The 15,426-nt window shown below is 33.1% G+C and overlaps 2 long non-coding RNA genes across 2 annotated transcripts in view; one reads left to right on the top strand and one right to left on the bottom strand.

Moving 5' to 3' along the window:
• LOC128249391 (uncharacterized) overlaps positions 1-15,426 on the top strand; it is a 172,321-nt gene that overhangs the window by 135,373 nt on the left and 21,522 nt on the right. The gene's annotated exons all lie outside the window — the stretch shown is intronic.
• Positions 6,290-7,201, bottom strand: LOC128249392 (uncharacterized). Its single transcript, XR_008265502.1, has 2 exons — positions 6,804-7,201; positions 6,290-6,690 (listed from the first exon to the last, which is right to left on the bottom strand). It is a non-coding gene; the product is annotated as an uncharacterized LOC128249392 (long non-coding RNA).

The raw sequence follows: 15,426 nt of genomic DNA, 5'->3' as shown, positions 1-15,426 counted from the left end.
CCATCTGTTGGTGCTCTACAGAACTAGTCTGGGAATTTTTTGATACGACCTCGTAGCTTTACTTCAGCTCTACTTTTCTAACTCTATTGATTTACTATCATGTAAAGTAAAATTTCATATGTAAACCAATTTAAAAAGAAGACCTTTATGAATTAAATCACTTTAAAAACAAAGATTGCTTTGCCAAACAATTTGGCTTTTTAAGTATCACTGGCTTTGGAATGGTAGTCAGGTATCTTCACTGGTGTACACAGGGGCCATGGTATTGGTTCCCGAAACGATGAGGGAACTAGGCTACTGGAGTTCTGTGATGCATGCAACCTATTAATCTGCAACACTAACTTCAGGAAGCCAGACAGCCACCTGATAACCTATCAATCAGGTGACTCTGCTAGCCAGATTGATTTCATCCTCACCAGACAGCAGGACACAGAGTTGCTCTTAAATACAAAGACCCTTCCAGGTGAAGAATGTCCCCACCCCCAGCATAGACGAGTCATTAGTGACTTTAGACTCGAGGCCAGAAGGATTTCAAGAAGCAGATGAATCCAGAAAAGAAGGATTTGGAAGCTAAAGAACCCTTCACGTGGTCAGAGATTTAGGGACATCCTCATCAAGAAATTTGATGAGAGGGAGGAGGAACTACAGACATCGGACATAGAAGGTTGCTGGAAATTCCTATGGGACAGCTTACTGAGTGCCACAGACCAAGTCTCTGGATGGTGCAAAGTCGCTTCCAGACCTAGAGTAGTGTGGTGGTGGAATAATACGGTAGACAAAGCCATTAGAGCAAAGAAAAAGGCTTGGTAAGCCTGGAAGGGTGGGAGTACCAGGGAACTGTACCAGATAGCCAGAAGGGAGGCTGGGTGACAGGTAGACATAGCCAAGGGTGAAGCAGAAAAGAAGTTTGCGAATGTCCAGCATTGTGAGGACCAAAGAACTGAAGTATTTTGTAGTGCAAGACGGTGTGTGAGAGAAAATTGCGATGTCATAGGAGAGAAATGTGTCCACATGGATGATGGTGCACTTGCTTTTAATGGTGCCTTCTGGCTTCCCATACCTCAGTTGAACCATCCAACCCTTGCCAGTATGGAAAACGGACGTTAAACGATGATGATGATGATGATGATGATGATGATAATATATAGTAATAGGGATGTACAATCCAGGGATCCAAGTGTAGGAAGTTAGTATGCTTCAAGCATTTATGCGGCTAGTATAGATGACAAAGGTGGGGCAAAATATGATAAAACAATTATACTAACATTGTAAGTTACATACTTTGTCCTATATTGAAATCAAAAGAAATTTCAATAAGCTGAACTTATGCTTTAGCACCTAAATTTCCTAAAAATGTAGATAAAGACCCAAGAAAGCAAGAATTGAAACAGGTAAAAATATGGACTGCAAACATTTCATAGCAAATCGATGCTTGTTACACAGAACCAACTTAGCTAAATTTCAGGTCCTATTACCTATAAGTTAAGCTGGTTCTATGTAGGTTACAATTTATACAACAAACATTTATTTCTATAAAACATTTGTAGCCTGTGTTTTACCTATTCCATTTCTTACTTCTTGGATACACACACACACACACACACACACACACACACACACACACACACACACAGTATAGTACCTTGGGAAAGTGTGTTCTACTGTATCAAAGCTGGGCTGATCAAAGCTTTGTAAGTGGATTGGTGGGCAAAAATTGAAAGACGCCCATTGTCTGTATATATGTATACATCAGTGTGTATTTGTGTCTGTTCTCTTCCACTGCTTGACTACTGGTATTGGTTTGTTTATGTCCCTGTAACTTAGTGGTTTGGCAAAAAGAGACTGATAGAATAAGTACCAGACTTTAAAATGCAAGTTCTCACTAAAGTCTGTGCCCTAGCACAGCCACTGTCTAAGGACTGAAACAAGTGTGTATATATATATATATATATATATATATATATAAACCAGTTACATTTGTATAGCATACATTGCTCTTTGTTTCTTGGGATTAGAAAAAATTCCTACTACTAGTAGTAATTAGTTAATTATCTCTGAAAAGTAGCAATTCCAATAAAATAGAGTCACAGAATCTGATTTTTAGAGTTTGTTGGTTAGCTGGAACTCTTAAACTATTGTTTTCTTTATTTCTTCAGAATAGATACAAAAAAAGCAGACAATTTCACCACCAAAGCACATATAAAATCCCCCAAAATCTGGTGTTGTTTATATTGAACCTTTCTGAGATTCTCATTGCTCATGAAATATTATGATGATTGGATGATATGCTACCTACTGAATTATCCCTGGGAAACATGTCTTAAATGAAGTTTTGTCTTCTGAAGCTTAATTATCTCCAGACATTTATATTTCCTACAATATTGTAATAAGCCAAAATGTTTTGACAAAAACTATATTAATTATAATGGAATATGTATATATATAAAGAAAAGTATGGCTAAAATTAACCTAACATTTGTAGCACCATTTCTAATCAAAGTCTATAGTGACAAGGTTAGGGTTAGAAAATGGGGGTAACATAGTTAATGGTAATATGAGTTATTAATAAAAGTAAACTAAGTATGATGAATAGCTCATACTGATTTGACTTATAATTCTTGACAGGAGGATTTCAATAGGTTATGAAAGTTCATATTAGATGGAATCATTCATTACAGAATATCAACAGCAGACAGTAATTATCAAAAGATATTGATAGAAAATGAAAAACTACTCAAGATCAGCAACAGCAGTTAGACAGTAATAAAGATGACAGCTACTTCTATTTACACTGATCATCTGACATAAATAACAATGTGGCATCACAGCTTTGTATTGTGAGCACGCACACACACACACACACACACACACACACACACACACACACATGCACACACGCACACACACGTGTAGTATCAGCAGCAATAAAATTTTATATTTTGTTACTGCACAATGAGTACCAGTAGCACTAGAGCTTTGTAGCATAAGTAAATGCATGGCATCTATAGCCTTAACAGTCTGCTTTGTGAGTACATACAATATCAAAGGCAGCAGAGCTTTCTATTGAGACTTCAAACATCTAATGCAGTAGTACTTGTAGTGTATCATCAGAAGTGAGTGGTGCAAAATTACCAAAATGTATTGTTATTCTCATAGATATTCAATTTATCATAACATCTGACCACTGGCAGACAATGAGCAGATGCTTGCTTTGTAATCGGAAATCTGTTGTGTCGACAGTACAGATCAATATATTAGCATTTTGTTAGTATCAGAAAACTATTAAAGAGGTGTACTGCTGCTTTCTTTACAAAATCTTCGATATTATTTATTTGTTCAGTTGATGCAGTGCAGGTTGTTATCAGGCATGCATCGTTACAGCTATATCATAAACTGTGGGTGATAAAAAGAGATGGAATTGACAAGTTCCCCAGTGGGAGCTTGTTAAAAATATTGACAAATGAATCATATAGCAACATGTGAACTGGGACCACAGCTTTCTGGGCCTTAGTTGTTATTTAAATAAAACTAAGGAATGTAAATAAGAAAATACTTTGGTTCTCATTAAATTGTTTATGTATAAATTTTTTTATTTGTCATAAATAATTATTAGGTGAGAAAATTTAATTCAAACAAAGCTACATTTATTTCTGATAGGGTGGCGGTAATTTTTATAATTTAAATATAATATATTGTCCTAAAATTGTGACATTATAATAAATGTACATTAAAAGTATTATCTGGAAGTTTTAAACTCAAGTAAATAAATCCAAAAGAATCATCTATCTTCAACATTTTAGCTTTTAATTTGAATTGCAATACATTAAATTAGCAATTAAATTGATATACCTTTTAATCAGGCATTCTACTTAGCCAATTTAAATACTGCTTTGCTGAATGTCATCCTTGTAGCCTAATATACTAATCATATAGAACAAATATATAAGTTTAAAAATATATTTTAAAATTTTACATTTATCATTTTAATAGAATTAAAAGATGATTTTTGATTACATTGAATTGTGGTCATCAGGGAAGCTCTATTTAAACCTGAAAAACTGTTACTCACTTACAATAATTCGTTATAAAATAAAATTTATTAATTTCATATCAATTTTCCAATTATTTCATCACCTAACAGTACCAAAATAGTTTCAGATATGCTTATGTTTTATATTCACTTAACCATTTGGCAAGATTAGATCTATATTTAATTTTGGTAAGGATACTGAATAGAGAACACAGGTTGGTGTTTATTGACTGTAATTTTGTTTGACATGGGATTACTGGTACACTTCACAAGTAAAGTTGTTTATGTGTAAATATTTTATTTTTATATCTAGAATTAGTGTTGTCTAAGTTACCATGTGATTAGAGTCTATCATAACAAGTAGACCAAACCATCCATTGTAACAAACAAAAGATCCAAACATTGTTTGTACATATGTTAAAAAAGGTTTAATTTAAGCAAATAAGGTGAGAAGTAACTGTTTATGTGTCAAGTAAAGTTATGATTATTTAATGAAATATTGTTGCAGAATAAGTTATAAAGTGGAGGAATAATCTTATTATGAGCATGTTATTTTCTTAAAGAGAATTAGTTGTTAAAACGCAATTACAAATTTTTTAGCATAATTCATTACTGGTTTCAGTCATTGGACTCGGCCATGATATGACATCACCTTTGAGATCTTTTTTAGTCAGTCATATTAATTCCAGTATTTATTCCAGTCTGATATTTATTTTATTTATGTCTATCTATCAAAAGCTGAGTTACTTTTTGGCATGAAAGGATGCACACATGCATACACACATACACCTCCTTTACACACACACACACACACACACACAGAGGCTTCCATACAGTTTACCAAATTCCATTCACAAAGATTTGGTCAATCCAAGGCTATAGAAAAATATAAAAAACTGTTGTTGCTCAGTGGGATGAAACTTGGAATCATGTGATTGCGAAGAAAACTTCTTAGCTACATAGCTATACCTGCACCTATTTAATGCTCTAAGTGCTAGTATTTGTTTTTGTAAGAATATGGCTACATCAGGTCAGGTCAATAGCAGTCTCAGTTTAACTGTGAGATACGCAATTCCAGTTTAGTTGAAAACAATGTATTTCACCTGAAATGCTTTAGAAAACATATTCCATTTAATAAATGATTATATTTCTGGCTTGAGGTGTTTCACTGTGTCTTTTTGGAGGCCATAGCATTTGTTGGAATTCAAAACCATCCAACTGAATTCAGTATTTTTAGATGAATAATACAGAAAGAACACTGCTGTATCTTGTTTGGTTTGTTCGATGTGAAGGCCACCTGTTCTAGTTTTTCTGTAATGTTTCATAACAACATCAAGTGAAATATAGTCAACTTTTGTAACATTAAATATTATCATGAAATGTTTATGACTCAGAATTAGGTTACATTATGCTGTTTGGAGTGTATAGATGGGCTTGGTGCCAAATAAGTTCAAGTAAACTTATTTTATTCCTGCCAACATAGGAAACAAATATATGTTAAAACGATATTTGAAGATGTTAATTGGAATGATGATCAATGATTAACAGCAAGTGTACTTTGATTGGGGACCAACTATTTAACTATAACTATAAATAAAATTATCTTTCTGAGCAGCAGCTATATAAACAGCAGTTAAACTAATAATGTAGTTTAAGAAACTACATTACATTTGTTTGGCTATGTTGAATGAAGGCTTATTGAAGAAGCATGTCTATATTTTACTTCTAACATACTCTGGAAGGGAATTTGTATACAAATATCAATATCTTCGTCAAATCTCTGTTTCTTAAATACGACTTAATTTTTCTTCATTTTGTTTTCATGATAGTTCAGCATTCCTAAAGTATGTTTGTATAATTTTTATTACATAGAAACATTTTTGTTTTCATTGCAGTTACAAAATTCTTAAGTGGTTTAATCACAAATGTTACAGAGCTATGTTGCAGGAGGAGTATTGCTATATTATTTGTTTATGAGTAAATAGATAGTATTCATGAAAATATTTAAAATGTTTGATGAAATAGTTTTTTGAAATATTGAAATCTATATCAAGGTATATTTATCATTGCAAAATAAATCACTAGAATGAAGAAACTAGTTGTGGTCTGTGTTACCAGGAATCAAAGTTCACAAAATGGAATAAGTTTATGAGTTGTCAGAAGTGAATTCTAAACAATGGTATTGTCATCTATTATTATTGCAGTTTCAAGGAACCTTTCAAATGTATTATTATATGAACTTGAGAAACACAGAATATGTAAGTGTTAGTATGGTAATTGTAGTTTTATTGTTTATGTATTATTTTCATATGCCCCAAGTTAATTCATATTGAGCAAACCTACCATCAGCAGCCTTCAAACAGTGACCATGACATCATTTTTGGAATATTTAGGATCTGTAGCAAGTTTAGTAACCTGTAGATGTTCCTTTGTTGGATCACTATAATGTTGGTTTTTCATATGGGCATGCAACTGATTTCCCAATACAATCAATCATAACTGAAGTGTACAGCATTCAGCATTCTGATACAGGAATTTCATAAGTCTTTAATCATGTTGCTTGAAATGATACTAGTTGTGTAAATTTCTTTATTTCAGAAACTTGTTTGAGTTATATTCCATAGTATAGTTATCATATGCTTCTCTCTGGCAGGTAATTGCTGTAATGTAGATATTTCATAAAGGAGGAAAATTAATATTCTGTAAAAATGTTCCAAGGAGTTAGTATGCAAAGCACTAGAATGCATTATAAATAAATGGAAAAATTAATTACCAAAAGCATGTTTATGGTAAGAAGAGATTACTGGTGTATAGTAGGTATATCAGTTAAATCCAGCAACTGATGTTTTAGTGACATATGTTGTATCAAGTATTGAAAACTGAAAGAGAATATACAAGAACCATTAAAGCTTAAAGAAAAACATGAAAGAATTTGATTTGCAAATAGAAATTTGCAGTGAAGGAAGATATTCGCTTGGTGATGAATGCCGAACGACAGAATTCTTATTCAAAGACGTGGACTACAATGATTGATGGACGCTTGTCACAGATTTAACATTCCCGTGAATCTTAAGTGTAACGAAGAAATGTGAATGGAAGTTTTCTACTTAGAAATACAGGAAACAAATAGTTTAAAGTTATTTAAACTCTTTAAAAAGGCATTCATTAATGAAAAACTAAATATCCTAAGAATGGGTATGGAAGGGAGATAATTCTATGAACAAATTATGCCAAAAATAAGATTTATTTCCCTTGATTTAACCATTATATAAAAACTGTAAATGATATTTAGAAAGAAAAATCATTATTAGTGGTGGATTGCCAGAAACATCAGCGCGTCGAACAAAACTCTTTGCAGTATTTAAGTATGGCTTCACGTTCGGAGTTCAGTTCATGCCGAGATCAAGTTTCCTCTTATTCTTTCAGTGTTGACTTTATGCCACACTTCCAATAAAAAAATACTAATCAAATACTGGTACTTGTTTTCTATTTGACTGATCCTTCTCCACAAATTTCAGATTTTGTGCTCTTTATAATCATTTTCTTTTTATCTGTAATTTTTGAAATCTTGTACTTCGGATAGGTTTATTATTGCAAAAAGGGCATAAGTTTTAAGCGATTCTTACATTTAATGTATAAGCTTTACTCTATAACTTTTTAGTGGTTAGAATTCAAACAGAATTTAAGAGTAAGATAATTTCTTAAATATAATAAATACTCTATACGTGAGTTTTCAAAATAATAAATACTTTAAATTGATTACATATTCTTACTTAAATGAACGTATGTAAAAGAATTAGAGAATGTTTCATTTTTCTCAAAAATAATTCAGCTACTTCAATAATTAGTCAAGGTATATATTTAAAATTAGAAAGAAAATACATTCACTTCACACTAGTTCATATAAATAAATTGATTAGCTGACACTTATCAAATTTGTTGAAGTTATTTTCTATACTTTATTTGTTATGTGTAAGATTAGATTCTTACCAATTTAGATTGTGTGGATTTCTCTAAAATACTGGAGATGTACTTGCGTAGCCAGTGACCTGATCTGAGATCGTGTGCTGGAACGAAAACAATTGCAGCGTGGAAGGTGTTTATAAGCCATTTAAAATAACACACAAAGACCGTGCCACAGAGTTTTGTCAGTGAACAGGTCGCGGTCTCAAAGCGACGAAAATATATTGGCAAATAAAATTTAAATGTTGAAGTGAAACTAACGGTTTTTGTGTGTTTCTTAAATGGCTTATAAATACCTTCCACGCTGCAATTGTTCTCTAAAATACTTATTTTCGTAAATATACCTTTTGTGTGTGTACAGTTTTATTTGATTGAAGTTTAACGCAATATAAATAAAATTTCACTATAGTCAGTATAATGCTGTTGCCGTAGTTTATTTCTAGATGAGCCTTGGCCGTGCAAAATCTACATTCAAAGATTTTCCCGTTGTGTCCGTCTCGTTTTGGGCTTATAGAACTTTAAAAATCACCTTATGGGTTAACATACATGCCTTCTGCTGACTTCATTACTATAAGGATTTGTCTAAAAGGCACATTTTAGAGCAGATGAAAGAATAACTGAAATAAGCAAACCTTGAGTCAATTGATTTAGTACAAACGAATTCGAAGATAATTTTCGGAGAATTAATAACACTAAAATAAGACATACAAAAAGAAAAAAAAAGTTACGTCCCATAATTTCAAGGGAGGTAACTTTTAGCAGGAATTATTTCCCATAACATTTTTTCCCCTAAATCAAGGCATTGACAGATTTTGTGAGCGCAATGAAAACAAAATAATGGTTCATCTTCACTTATTGCGAGGTTCTATATTCGAAAGAAGAGAAAAGTGAGAAATTTTATCGCGAATGCTTTTGAATGAATCCCAACTGTTTCGTACTATTTCGGATCGCTCGGAAATAGGTCAAGGTTAAAAATTTAGCAGGGAGGTTTTCATGTTAAAATATAACGGGCAACGAATGTTTTTGAATTTAGTATTAGAATATTATCTGCAAAATACAGAAGGAAATAATTGAAAATGAGGTATTAAAGCAAAGCAAAACAATAATAAAAACGTACAATTTAGACGTTTTAAATGAGTTTGCACGTTGTTTGAATAGACGTATTCTGATGTTATTACAGTTAGAATTTTTTAAAATTCTTCACTTGAGGGACCGAGTAAAATTCATAATATTCATTCTAAATGACTATATGAAACATTAAAATTATAGTTTTGGTACATACTCATGAACTTACCTCGAATATTGTATGTATAAATGAATTGTTATTGATATTATATTTTCAGTTTTGCAACATTTATCTACAAATGTAATGATTAAGTGAAAATAAGTTTCAGAATCATCCGAAGGAAAATGATCTACTAGGAAATCTCAATTTCCTAAGGGTGCCGCAGATTACTTTTTGTAGGTTTCACTATCGGGAGGGGTAAAAGGCAGAGAAAACCCTAAACTATTAACTCTATGTAGATTTTATTTCGATTGTACCGTGTCTTCATTATCTAATTCCCTCTCCCTCGACCTCACTGAAATTTTCTATTAAAAAAAAAAAAAAAAAGTTATTTAATCAGAATTCGAACAGTAAAAAAATTCACGCTTTTCTTATTAACTTGCCTAATTTTTCCTAAACAGAAAGGAATTCTAATGCTTCGTTATTAAAGAATTGAAAAATCACGTGTAGAGTATATTTGGAGTTGCCTCCCTTGAATAACTCTTGGATCTAATTCTGTTTGGTGGTCAACTCGATTAATTAATTCGAGTCGATCACCAAACAGAATAGATCCTAACTCTTTATATTTCCTGGCGAGGGGATTGGTTCAATTTCGTCGCTAAGATTTATATGATACTTGTAACGTAATGAATGAGATAAACTTCATGTACAGGAGTGCGCGTACACTCATATACAGTGTGTACGTGTTTGTGAATACGAAATATGGTTCACTTAACTGAAACAAAGTGTACAGTTTCTCGTACTGCTTGTTATAAATTTGTAAATGATTTCTTTTATAGCATATCTGAAGCAAAAAAAAAAAAAAAAAAAAAAAAAAAAAAAAAAAAACTTTTAAAATTATTAAGTAAAAAACTGAAATATTAAAAATCTTGATTTATATATATTTTGAAAAGCTGTTTTTTCGGTTTGCAGTATTTTCTTATAAAGATGTATAATTTTTGCCGAGTTCTAGAGCTGACATGCATGCATTTCAGTCATAAGAGGGATAATTTGCAATTATATGTAATTATTTATAGGCAGTAACCAATAGATATAGGAAAGGTTAATCATTAATTTTGTTATTTGAAATATAGATAATCTAAAAATAGGTGAACTAAATAGGGAAAAGCTGTGCGTATGACTTTGCAGGTTCACATAGACTAGTGAAATCAATGTGCTGATGTTCGACTTGATCATCTATGACCAGCGTATGTAGGTAAAAATGATGGTACTTCAGACGACCGTGATCCTGAGGAGGAAAGATTGGATGCAGTGTTGAGGAACTGGGAAGTGTGACAATATGGATAATGGGAGGAGCAAGGAGTTGGCCTGGTTGGCAAGGATATGCTGGCAATTCATAGAGGAAACCATTGTAAGTAGCACTGAACGAAACTCATTGCTGACAATCTGGTTATAACTTTACATCGAAATAAAATTCGGTAAAAACTATGAAATAAAAACTTACCCTGGACTGCTAAATTCTACGGGTTTCCTCACTGAATTTTGTGTACTGTTTTATTTTCACTCTCTATATAGGCACAAGGCCTGAAATTTTGGGATTGGGGCTAATCGATTATATCGACCCCAGTGCTCAACGGGCTCTTATTTTTATCAACTTCAAAAGAGGAAGATGAAAGGCAAAAATCGACCTCAGCAGAATTTAAACTCAGAACGTAATCCGGAAGAAGTACCGCTAAGCATTTTGTGCAGCGTGCTAACAATTCTTATTTCTTTATTGCCCATAAGGGGCTGAACAAGGACAGACAAAGAGATTAAGTCGATTACATCGACCCCAGTGCGCAACTGGTACTTAATTTATCGACCCCAGTGCGCAACTGGTACTTAATTTGTCGACCTCGGCGGAATTTGAACTCACAACGTAACGGCAGACGAAATACCACTAAGCATTTCGCCCGGTATGCTAACAATTCTGCCAGCTCACCGCCTTAAGTTTTTGTATAGTATTTTATGAGAGTAATAGTTCTTCTATATTTACTTCGTGTGGTAATAATTTTGTATAGTTGTATTCCTTTACCACACTCCAAAACTAGGTTAGTTAAAATAGAAATAGGTCATCAAAAAATCTTCAAAATGTACAAGATGTTTAATTCCAAGGAGATACTTATACACGTTGCTAGTATTTGGAAGTGAAAGAAATTGTTATAGGTGTAAATAAACACCTAATGGAAAATAAGATTCTCAGTCATTCTGCTAACCACTTATCTGTCAAATGCAAAGCGCTTTGTGTTTTGTTTTGTTTCTATCACAATGTTTTAAGTACACTATAGATTTTAGTTGAAAAATCTTGTAGAAAAGTCTATGGATATGTCGTGAAAAGAATTTTGGTGTCAACTATTTATCATTTAACTTAATGTAAGCATTGTACGGAAATCTGTTGTATGGAAAATGGTTTCAGGAATCTCTAAACAAACAATAGCAAATTGCTTCCGTTTTATTAAATATATGTCCAACAAGGATATAATTTACCTATAATACTATTATATTGGTATGAAAGGCAAGAAAATACAGAATTATTAAGTAGATAGAATGTTGAAGGGTTTCTAAGATCCAACAATAAAATATCAATTGTACAGACCTTTAGAAAACATGTGAAAAAGGTGAAGAAAGCATACCCTGGTCGTTTTAGGGAACATCAGCAGTATTTTTACGTACACACAAGATATTAGAAACACTATGTCCCTATTTTAAGTATAACCTAGAACAGTCATGTATTTCAGAACGACAAACACTACATTTTGAATTATAAAATCTCATCGAATCTTAAACCCAACCCTGCGCTGTTTTGTTATCAAATTTTGCCAGCATTTTATCTATTTGACGCGATATTCACAATATAACCGTTATGCATGTATGGTATTAAGAAAGAAGCGAACTGATGGAGGAGTTTTAACAGTTTGGAAGGCGAAACAATCACAATATTGAGTAATGGTAACGAAGGTTGTGGGACGCTAAAATTACAAGTGCCGAACTAAATACCCCGTATTTAGTTCCATTTATGCTTTGAATTCAAATACCGTCGGAGTTTACTTTTCTTTCATCTCACCACAATCAAGAAAATAAACTCCATTAATGTACTGAGGTTGGCTCAGTCGATTATACTTCTCAGTAAATTTGCGGCCTTGTGCTAAAATTGCCGTCTTGTACCACAATCAACATATTTATGTTTATAAACAAGTGTGTTTCGTTAAATTGTCGAAATATTGGAGCGTTTGTAATTTCTAGCCGTTTTCCATTCAGTGTTCTACTTCTGGCTATATAAGCTTTTACTATTTAGCTATTGTTTAATTCAAGGTCAACTGTTATCGAACAAATCTATTATCAAATTCACCAGCCATGCCTATAACGTTTTTAAGGACCATCTTGGACTACTTTTTATAATATGTCCTCATTGTTTTTAAGACGTCTGTGTATGATTTGAGGGAAGTTTGGTTGCCATTTCTTGGCGGTCGAACAACTGCGTAGAGTCTCTCTCGTTAGCTCCATAAGTTGTTTGTTATATTTAGTATTCGTCCAGAACTTGTTGATTTATTTTACGAGAAGAAACTTACAGCTTTTACATATCTTCAACTTTTTTCAAATATCACTATGATGGAACATTCAGCATCGTAAGATTGAAAAATTTAGCTTGTCTGCTGCGCATTTTCTCTTATGATCAATGATATCACATATTACTTAGTTTACATATCAAAAATGTAGCATTAAATGAAATTGATTTCTTACATAGGCACAAAGCTTAGACATTTTAGAAAAAGAAATAGTCGTTTATATATAAATCTCTGCTATTTTATTTTATCAACCGCAGAAGGATTAGTGGCAAAATTGACTATGACTAGATTTGAATTTTTTAAAATTGAATTAATAACATATAATGCCTGTCTGTTCTACAGTATCCAACTATCTTAGACTAAATTCTTCTCATGGGATAGGCCATCATTGGTGGAATATGAAGGGTGCGCTGTAAAAAAAGTTTGAAAATCCGTGTTCTAGTAGAATTTTAATGTTTAATGTTACGTATTGAATAACTAGCTTTGAAGATATTTTAGAGCGCGCTTAAGTAGGTTATTACACACATTCTTATTCACATGGACTCCGAGCCTGAAATAAATCCTTTTGATCGGCTGCCTACTGTTCATTAGCTGTTGGTAAATTGTGTAGCAGAACACCTTGACTGAACAACTCTTTTGTACAGAATTTTGCCGGCTGAAAAGAACGAAAAGAGAAAAAGAAACATTCCGTTCTTTTAAAAGAGAGACGATATTAATCAATTGATCGGCTAAGAAAGAATAAAAGGCAAAAGTGACTCCAGACTGAATTTAACTCAGGAAATTGAGGCAACGAGTTAGGTACTGCGTTGCCTCTAGTCTATCACAATACCCATAAGTATTATTTTCCCATCTTCACTGTATTTTTTGTAGTCTAGACAGAAAGGCATGTATTTTTAATAGGTTAGGAAATTACTAATTACATATTATTGACCTTGAATGAGCAGAAGACAAAAACCACATTGTAAAATTTGAAATTACCAAGGCTCAGAATTTGAAAGCATAAAGCATCATTCCAGCTTTCTACTGTTTGCAATGGTTCTACTGCTTTCCCTCCCCGTCTATGAGAATGCAACACTGAGATAGCTTGTCGTATAATTTAGTTTACAATTTCATTTTCCATTCATATTCTTCGTAGGGAGTGTATGTCACAATTGGCTCTAAAACGTTTACAATTTCCTTTACTTTGATCATGATCCGCCGCTACTATAGCCTCTTATGTAAGCCGCGTTTGCTACCCATTAACTTTTGATATCACGATGAAACAATAATACCAGCAGTGAAGTCATCAAACAGAAATTTCTGCAATAATCCGGGCATGTCGATCAATTTTACAGGCAAGGAGAGACATAGTATAAATTACATATAGGGTTTTACCGGCAGAAACTTCTTCTTTAGATGTCCGAGTTAAAAAAGAAACATTACGCACATACGCGCGCGCACATTGGTATACTCAAAGAGCAATTGAATGCTTCCTTGAAGTAGTGGTAATTGGTTTGTAAATATTTTGTTTTCTGTGAAGAGAGAATAATGTTTATTAGTCTGTTCTTTCATTAAAACAATAATGAAATAGTTGAGGGGAGTTTTACGAAATTAAGACAGTGAGTTGAAAAATTTCGATTAACTGAAATTATTTATACAATTAATAAACAACGTTTCCTTTTAGAGGTGTTTAAAATCTAAAAGCAACAAAGATGCAAGATAACTCCAATAATATTAATAACTTGGAAATTTTAGAAAACATTGACAATTCTAATGGGAGTGAACTTTGTCTTTGAACCTACCTGGTTCAAAGGACGTTTTATTTTTATTAGACTTCTTTTGTGAAGTATGTTCTTCTCAGTTAGAAAGACTAAGAGTGATCACTAATAACAATAATAATCCTTTCTATTATAGGCACAAGGTCTGAAATTTTGAAGGTGGTGGCTAGTCGTTACATCAGCCACAGTGCCCAGCTTGTAGTTATTTCATTAACCCCGAAAGGACGAAAGGCAAAGTCGACCGCGGCGGAATTTGAATTCAGAAAGCGTAGACGGACGAAATGCCGCTAAGTATTTTTCCCCGCGTGCTAACGTTTCTGCCAGCTCGTCACCTTAATGATAATGCGGCCCAAAACTAGAGAGAGCTAAATAGCCTGACTATAAATACGTCTATAACGACTATATGTCCCGGTGGTGTTTAAGCAGAGTTTAAGGACGGATGAGAATTAATTCTGCAATGCAATCATTCTATTGTTCCAGTCCCAAGTTGAATTCCAACTGTTGGCCAATTTGTCCCAAAGTTTTTATCTCGACGAAGAGAATGTAATTTATCGCCTTGATCTCTGACGCCATCTGATAAACGCTACCAAGATGGCGTGAATCAGCCAAGCTTTATCTGCTAGAAATGGCAACCCATATGATTTTAAATCAGATCCTAATACTGGATGTTCAAGAACCAAACGAAGGGCAGATTTTCAATCCTGAGATCACCCCGATTCCAAAAAGATATAATATGACTATGTAGAGCAAATGTAGACTGAGATACAGGGGTCCAGACGGACAGACAGAATTTTGTTTTTATTATTACAGATGTTGAACGAAACAATGAAACAAAACAAAGAAAAA

This window comes from Octopus bimaculoides, chromosome 1, assembly GCF_001194135.2.
Source record: "Octopus bimaculoides isolate UCB-OBI-ISO-001 chromosome 1, ASM119413v2, whole genome shotgun sequence".
In the NCBI taxonomy this organism is placed as follows: Eukaryota; Metazoa; Mollusca; class Cephalopoda; order Octopoda; family Octopodidae; genus Octopus; species Octopus bimaculoides.
Note: the sequence above shows the minus strand (reverse complement) of the source record. Positions and strands in the feature narration are given on the sequence as shown.